Raw genomic sequence first — 8,512 nt, 5'->3', positions numbered from 1 at the left:
CCTAGTATTTGATTATGGAAAGATGGGGGAAAATTGTCTAGGCGGAGTTGGCAACAAGAACAGTCAGGCAAGGGCGTGTACAGGGGAGCAGTAGGAGATGGAGGTAAAAGGCAAATTGGAATCAGATTGTGAAGGACCTACACGAAAGGTTTAAGGGTACCAAGAGAAGCACACTTTTTTTTTCCATTAAGTAATATATCCTGATTATCATGAGATATCAATAGATAGAGATTTTTCTTGTTCTTTTCTATATCTGTATAGAACTCCATCATTGAATGTAACCTAATTTATTCAATCAGCACCTCTTGATGGATATGCAGGCTGTTTCCAATCTTTCACCATTATAAGCAATGCCTAATGTATAAGTCATCTCATGTTTTAGGCAATGTCCTCCTCAACTCAGTGCTTCCAGTGGTGTCCGACTGAGCTAAGCCTAGAACCCACTTCTCTACTTCTTTCCTGTTTGAAAAATGGCAGAGGTTGGGTTGGGTTTGAGAGTTCTGTGTTCAAATTGCCATCTTGTGGTGGTTTTAGATTCCTCCTTAAGGTTTTAAAACCTGCCCTGTGGTAAGCAAGGGTGGGCACACCTGGCAGGGGGGCTGGAGGTCAGTTGTCATCACTTACCAGCAAAATTGTTTACTTGGAGTCAAAGATGCCCTCCATTGCTCATCAATGCCATTGTCTTCTTGAGTTGTTACTTTACTATAATGTCCCATCTGCCATTTAGAGTCTTAAAAAGACGTCCCATTGCTCTGGCTCTGCATTAAAGCCCAGTGAAGGGAGTGGAACTGCTCCATATTTGAGCTTGGCATGTCTGCCAAAAAGCTTACGGTCTGTGTTCTTTCTCGCCGGGAGCACCCTCAGTTTCATTTTCCGTGCTTCCTGTCTCAAAGGACACATAAAATGACTCCCTTGTCATAAGGCTAGATGGCTTTGTCTTGAGTCCATTCAGCAATTCTCAGAACACTTTTTATACTTCACACCCCCCGAATCACATTTATAAACACTTTAAGTTTATGGATTTACTCATGCGATGCTATCTGTAATTTACTTTAAAACACTTCAGCATGGAGAGTGGATAAATATGTGTGTTCGTTTAAGCTACAGCAGGAAGTGTGTTATTCTAATTCCAGCAGTGCTCAGCTAGCATGATGTTAGAAAGACCCTGATCCAGAGGAACTTACCATAAATATTTCCATTTTCCTTATCTCTGATCAGGGCTAGATTTGTCATTTGTCTTTCAACATTGTTTCTAGTGGCTTTTGTTTTTGTTTTTATTTTTTATAGACTTGAGTTGCATCAGTCATTTTAAATTGTATCTGGATTTAGAGGCATAGTTAGAAAGAATTTTTTTCTACAGCCACATTATATAGGAATTCATCCATCTTTTCTTTAGTACTTGAATAGTTTGGTTTTGTATATTTGGATCGCTGATCCATTTGGAGTTTATTCCTGATCATGGGGTAAGCAATTGTTTGGTTTGCCGATTCCTGAGTCAGTGCCCTATTTAATCACAGAAGTCTTAGAGTTTGTTACATCTGGTAGGTTAGTTTCTTCTCACAGCTCTTCCTTTTCAGGTTTTTTTTTTTTTTTAATTCTTGCATGTTTATTTTTCCATGAACTTTAGTATCAGTTTCTGTAGCTTATTATGGTTACCTTTAAATTTTAAAACAGCACCTGATTGCTCTCACAAAGGGCTATAATAATTTATGCTGACATGTGCAGTAAATGAGAATACTATTTTCTCTTCATCCTCACTAGCAATTGGAGTTTTGGCTCTTTTTAACTCTTGCCAGTGTCACAGGTAAAGTGATAGTTAATTCTTACTTTACATTATTTTAGTGCAAGTAAGTTTAAACTTTTTTGGATATATTTTCTTATTCATGAATTACTTATTCCCAGCCTTTGCTTATTTTTTTCTTGTTTTCCCCCTTGTCAATTGTCTTTAAGTATGATAGGTATTAGCTTGTAATCTGTCAATTGTATCACACATTTTTAAAAACTCCATCTGACTACTAACTTTGCATATGCTTTTGAAGAGGAATTTTCACTCAAAAGGCAAACCGGCTCTTTGTTCTGCTTCTGTAGATATGCTTGCTGCATAGGCCATAGGGCAGGGTGACCTCGAAAATAACTAAAGACTCATCCTCCCTTTTGCTTTTTCTAAACAACAAATGCAACTTCCGAGCTTTGCAACAAATGTAACTGCCTGTACCCCATAGCAACACCAGAACTTTGTAACTCCTTGTAACTGCCTGCAACCCATAGCAACTCCCCGTGCTTTGTAACCATCTGAGGACAAATTAACCAATCGGCCCATGCCAAATAAGCTCTATATAAGCAAAGTTGCAGCTGAGCTCAACGCCCAGATCTTCAGAGTGTTAGCTCCTCTGGGAGGCCCGAGCGTGTAATAAACCTGAGTTCTCCAACTCTCTGAGAGAGTGTGGCTTGCTTTCTTCTGGTCTGATTTTGCAACATTTCTGCAACACTATCTTTACCATACAAATGTGTTAAATTTTTACTTGGTTAGTCACATAAGTACCACCATTGATGTTTGGTGATAAAGTAATTCAGTGGAAGAAGGACAGTCTTTTCAACAAGTGGGCAGGAGCATTGAAAATCCACAGGCAAAAGAAATAAAGCCAAAACCAATAATAAAACCCTTCAACCTAAACCTCACACATTAGACAATAGTTAACTCAAAATGGATCATAGATTTAAATGTAAAATATGAAACTATAAAATTTTAAAAGAAAAAAGAGAAATCTTTGAGACCTAAGGCTAGGTGAGGAGTTCTTAGACATGACACCAAAGACATGATTCATAAAAGAAAAAGTCAATAAACTGGACTATATAAAAATTGAAAAGTCTTGCAGTGCAAAATCCCTGTTAAGAAAATGAAAAAATACTAGTTATAGACCAGAAGCAAATATTTTCAAACTGCCTATCTGTCAAAGGACTTTATCTAGAAAAATATAAAAGAACTCTTAAAATCCGGTAGTCAAAAATCAACAACCAATTGGAAAATGAGCAAAGACCTTAACAGACGTTTCATCAAAGAAGATGTATGGCTAGCAAATAAGCACATGAAAAGATGTTCAAAATAATAAGCCATTAGGGAAATGCAAATAAAAACCACAATGAGATATCACTACATACCTATTAGAACACCTAAAAAACACGACAATATCAAATAGTGGCAGGGATGTGGAGGAAGATGCATAGGAGGCAAACACATATATACAGACACAAATAAAGACTGGAATTATTTAAATAAGCTTTGTCAGTTGTACCAACCATATCTATTTTCTGGTTTGGATATTGCACTATAGTTATACAAGATGTTACAATTGGGGAAGGTCGGGTGAAGGGTACACAGGACCTCTCTTGACTATTTTTTCAACTTCCTGTGAGTCTATAATTATTTTGAAATAAAACATTTAAAAACTTAAAAAAAATTGTTTACAGTTAAACATGGCTATCTTTTCTTTTATAGCTTCTAGGTTTCCAATCACTGTTAAGAATCTCTCTCCCGTAACTAAGTTGTAATATAGTTGCATGTATTGTCTTTTAAGATTTTTTTTTAATGTTTCAGTCTTCAATCCATCTGAAATTTATTTTCATATAAAGTATGATGGGGCCTAGCTCTAATTTGTTTCAGTTAGAAGAATTGTGCCAGTACCATCTATTAAGAAAATCTTCCTTTACTAAACTAAAACACCACTTAAATTGTATACAAAATTTCAGTGTGCATCGGAAAGTATTTCTGGATTCTCTGCTGTGTTCTCCTGACCTATCTTTTTGTTGATAATTTATTAGATTACATTGTGGCTGAAGACTCAGAGGGTCCACTTGCTTGCCTACATCCAAGCCAAATAAAACACGAATTGGAAATTGCAGCAAAGGAAGTAAAGGGTTATTTAAGGAATTAGTGCCAAGCCCGGAGACACAGGTGAGCTAGTGTTCTCAAAAGCTTGGCTTCGGGATGGCCTCTACCGGCTGGGTTACATAAGGGAGAAATCAGTCGTGGTTACTGTGGTAGTTGGGGTCGTGGGCTTTACTGATTGGTCAGGGCTGAAGTAGGAGGCGATCGATCATGGCACCAGGTCCTGATGTCAGTCACGGCATCGTTCTGTCTGGTTTCCAGGGGATGTGGTCTGTGGGGCCGTTCCACTTTCTTTAGTCTGGAGCTGAAACACAACTGAGGCCCAGGTGCGATCTTTGTTTGACTAAGACCTTATTCTCGTTTGAAGTTCGGTTATTGTATTGTCTCTTGGTCATGATTGATAGACCTGAAGCTTTATTCTTAAGTGAGTTTGGTGCTGACCAGACCCTCATGTCCTAAGGGCTTAATGATTGAAGGAGTGGACATGCAGTGTATGTACAGGTAGGAGGACCTGGTGGAGAAAATAAAAGTGAGTCATAGTTCTATCAGGCTAAGCAAAGTGAGCTGGGATTAAAGCAAAATGCTAAAGAAATGAATTCATGTGTGGTCACGACATTGTTGTAGTGGACATTGATCAGGTTTTGGCAGCTCAATAAATGAATTTTGAATATTTTTTATGTTTGAAGGTTCCCACATAGCCAAAGTTCAAACTCCAGCATCCTTTGCTACTGACAGCCATGATCACACTTGCCTCTGCCGAACACTAAGAAAGAAGTGAAGGAAAGAGGCGGCCAGAGCAGAAGCAGCTGTGGACCATGGCGGGGTGGCTCACAGCCGTGCTGAGGCAGCAGCGCTGGTGTGCAGGCATTCAGTTCTCACAGGAGCTGGTGGTTTTTGCTAGAGCGGCTTCCGAATGTGGCTATTCCTGGTGGGGTAAGGGCCTGGATCTCTGGTGCCTCCAGATTCCTTTTCAGCTTCAACTAGCCAAAGGGAATTCTGGGTTTTATAACTAAGAACCCTGGCAGATACAAGCCGTTTCATATTTTTTTTTCTGATACCTGGTGTTCATGAAGCTAAGTCTCTGCCCCTTTCCTGCTGCTGCCCACTACTTTTTCTTACTTGATCTTTTTTCGAATAATTCGTTTTCATAATCTTTGAGGTACTTTAAAAAATCTGTTGTGTTCTAATTGAAACTGAACTAAATGTACATGTTAATTTTGGAAAGACTGGTATTTTTGTTTTCTAAATAATGATACAGCTTTTCCTTTGTCAGATTGCTTTCTGTCTTTCAATAAGACTGCAGTTTTCATTTGGTCTATGTCTCCCTTGAAAAATGTATTTCTAGATATGACAGTTTTAGTTGTTAGTAACCTCTTGTGGAGGAGAGGCTGTTCCATGAGGGGCCGCTGCTGGACCCTGTAGATAGTCCCGGCCAGACAGACATCTCTTCCCATAAATCCCCTTGGAGACTGGCTGACTGACCCCTCTCCCATGCCCCAGGTGTGCTGGTTTCTGGACCAGGCCCTTGCTCCGCCCCAGCAAGCATGTAAGGCATTTCCCGTTATCTGGAGCAGGTCTTGCTCCTGTACCCCATCCATCCTGCCAGTTCTATATTCCTTTAGCACCTGCCACGCATCTCGTATGTTAAGTTCCCTTTATAAACTCCTGATGTAATGATGGAGTTGTCAGCCTCTTTAGTTTCTTGGCCCTGGGAAAATCTCCCAACACATCTCTAAGACAATATTGGCTAGCAGGAAACCCTGCCTTGCTCTGATTTTAATCAAGATGACTTTAGTATTTCATCTATTTATAAATTTTTTTAAATCTAAATTTGAAATGATTATTGGATTTGGTGAAATACTTCTTCAGCAGTGTCATGATCATATATACTTTTTCTGCTTTAAACTTGTGATAAAATGACGTTAATAGATTTCCTGGAACCGGCCCACACTCGCATCTTTGATCAGTTTTATTCTTTTGATAAATTACTGATTTGATTTGCTGATAACAGAAATACCTCCTTTTCTAGTTCCAGTGCTATGGCAGTTTTCTTCCATCTTTCATTATTGTGGTCTTTTCAATTTTGAAGAGAAATGGGAATAGTTATAACTTTTCCAGGTAATCCCATGGTATTTTTAGTTTAGAAGAGAAAGAAATTATTCATAATTCCCTGATCATAAGTTACTAACAGCTCTTGCTGTTTTGCCATAAACTTTCTTGTGGTGCTTGTCGAATGTCTGCAGTCTCTCGACAAACTTCAGAAACAACCCTCCCCTGAACTGGGGCACTTGCTGCTCGCCTGACTCCCTGGGAGGAAGCTCATGTCTGGAGCCCAGCTCTATCCTTCCTCAGGGAAAGGCTGCAATGTCTTGTGCACTACACAACTCGGGGCACCATGCACATCCAGTCATTGTCTCTCTATATATTACAATTTGCCAGTCCATCAGTATAATGACTTGAGGAAGGAGCACCAGTGAGGCTGCCCTGACACCGTTCTGAGATGAGGCTGGATGCCACCTGAGACCCTTAGCCAGTTTTTGCACCAAAAAAGACCCATGCCACGTTGGGTCATTTGAGAACAGCTATTTTCATCCATGTCTTTGCCCCTATGACCCGGTTACCCAAAGACAACAGTCAAGCTCTCCACCAAAATTCCTTAACTGGTAATGTTCTATTTCTTAAGCAGAATGGTGGTTTCAGAGGTGTTCATTTTATTACACTTTATAATTTATGTACATCTTACACATATTCATTTTGAATGCTTTGATACAATAAAAAAAGAAAGCACATATATACAAATAAGAATGCCATTATCATGGGAATGACCTTGAACCTACTTAAATTTTTCATCAAATTAGCCTATTCATAAAAGTCAGTACTGTAACTGTTATTAGCCAACATTTTACAATGCACAACATACATCTGTCTTAACGCTACAGTTAGAAATCATTCTGTTAAATTATTTAGAAAAAATAGTAGTAATGCCTTATTTTTTTTCAAAGAATACTTTCTTTATATGACAGGGTAATTCATCTGTTGAAATTTGTTATAATCTATACTTGCAGAACAGGTGTGATAGCAGGCTGTTTCTTTCAGCCTGTCCCTGGAATTTAAAGCAGTCATTGAATGGCAGAAATTTCTTCCAGAACCTATTACACAGAAATTGGAACATTATTAGCTGCTACTCTGAGCAGCATCCAAAAGATTTAAAAATCTCTGCTCAGCAGGAAAATCTAAAACTGACCTTAAAAATGATGCTTGGTGCAGGATACACAACAGGGTATGTCAACCCGGTGACAGAGACAACTAGCTGTGCCCAGTGTCCAATTCCCTGCTGCTTCCTCAGTAATGAATCCCGAAATGTTAATTTGACCCATGACAGCCCAGAATAAAGATTATTTCCAATTCCTCTTTGCAGCTAGGGATCAAGTGATTACGTTCGGGTTGATAAGTCTACGCGATGTGTATTAACTTGAAAGAAGTGTTCTTAAAGGGAGGGGGCAGAAATGCTCGTAGGACATTTCTAGCTGGTGCAGGTTCTGCAACCATGATACGAAAGCAATCTGTTGAGAACAGGGAGCAGCAGCACAGAAGGAACCTGGACCCCCTAACCCTGCAGTGTCACAGTAGCCCTGGACGGCCTTCCCAGATTTTCATTCATACATGAGAGAAATAAACTTCTATCTTGTTTAAGTTGCTATTGTTTGGGGTCACAGCCAAACAAATACATAATGCCAAATTTGAGTCTAGTTTTAACCTAAAAGATTGATACAATTGATACAACGTACCAGGTGGCAGTTGCATCTACTGCTAACATGATGTAAGATGGGAGCTGTTTCCCACAGAGAACACTGAAGTGTCACAAACCGGGACATTCTAAGAGATGCTTAATTCCAATTATTTGACTTTTCACTGGTAAAGCTGCAAGTGCATCTTTGTTTTAGAAAGAAATATCAAGATCAAAAAGTAACTGACTTTAGCTTAGGATGCAAATTGACTGAGAAGTCCCTTCCCATAAGAGAACTATAACGAGCAATTTAAACAAAACAAAAATGGTTTTATTTACAATACTCAATGCATTTTACAAATAACATATTTGCATTCCCTAAGTCTTTTGGAAAGTAATTCCAGCTTGTGCAATGCGTTTACAGGAAAGACTTAAGACATCTATCAGAAATCTTAAACCTAAATTCTAAATTTTGAAAGATATTCCATACTATATTGAGGGCTATTTTTAAGAAAAACTAGACTCTGTAGTTAAATATTGCCCTTCAATATCTTTAACCCAAATACAAACTGGATTAGCCTATCGAATAATACCATTAGATTCAGAGGAATTATTTCTGCCGTCCCCCTGCCCCAACAAAATGCATGCACGGAGTAAACATGGTGAATTACATTAATGGCATTTTATTTCGATACTTTTTTTGGACTCTCTCAACTGCTATTTTGCTTAGTTTAGGGAACAGATACGTAGGGTACCTGTCTGGGGGAACCCTAAATCGCTATCCCTGCTCCAGAATAGGGAAGGATTTTCAGTAAATATGTGGAGACAGGAAGGACTAGTAAGGTTTTTAAGTAGTTTCTCTAGGAGCCTTATGTGCTAACCAGAACAAGGGTCCCCTC

This window comes from Pteropus vampyrus, unplaced genomic scaffold, assembly GCF_000151845.1.
Source record: "Pteropus vampyrus isolate Shadow unplaced genomic scaffold, Pvam_2.0 Scaffold215, whole genome shotgun sequence".
Classification (NCBI taxonomy): domain Eukaryota; kingdom Metazoa; phylum Chordata; class Mammalia; order Chiroptera; family Pteropodidae; genus Pteropus; species Pteropus vampyrus.
This window is presented reverse-complemented; position numbering follows the sequence as displayed.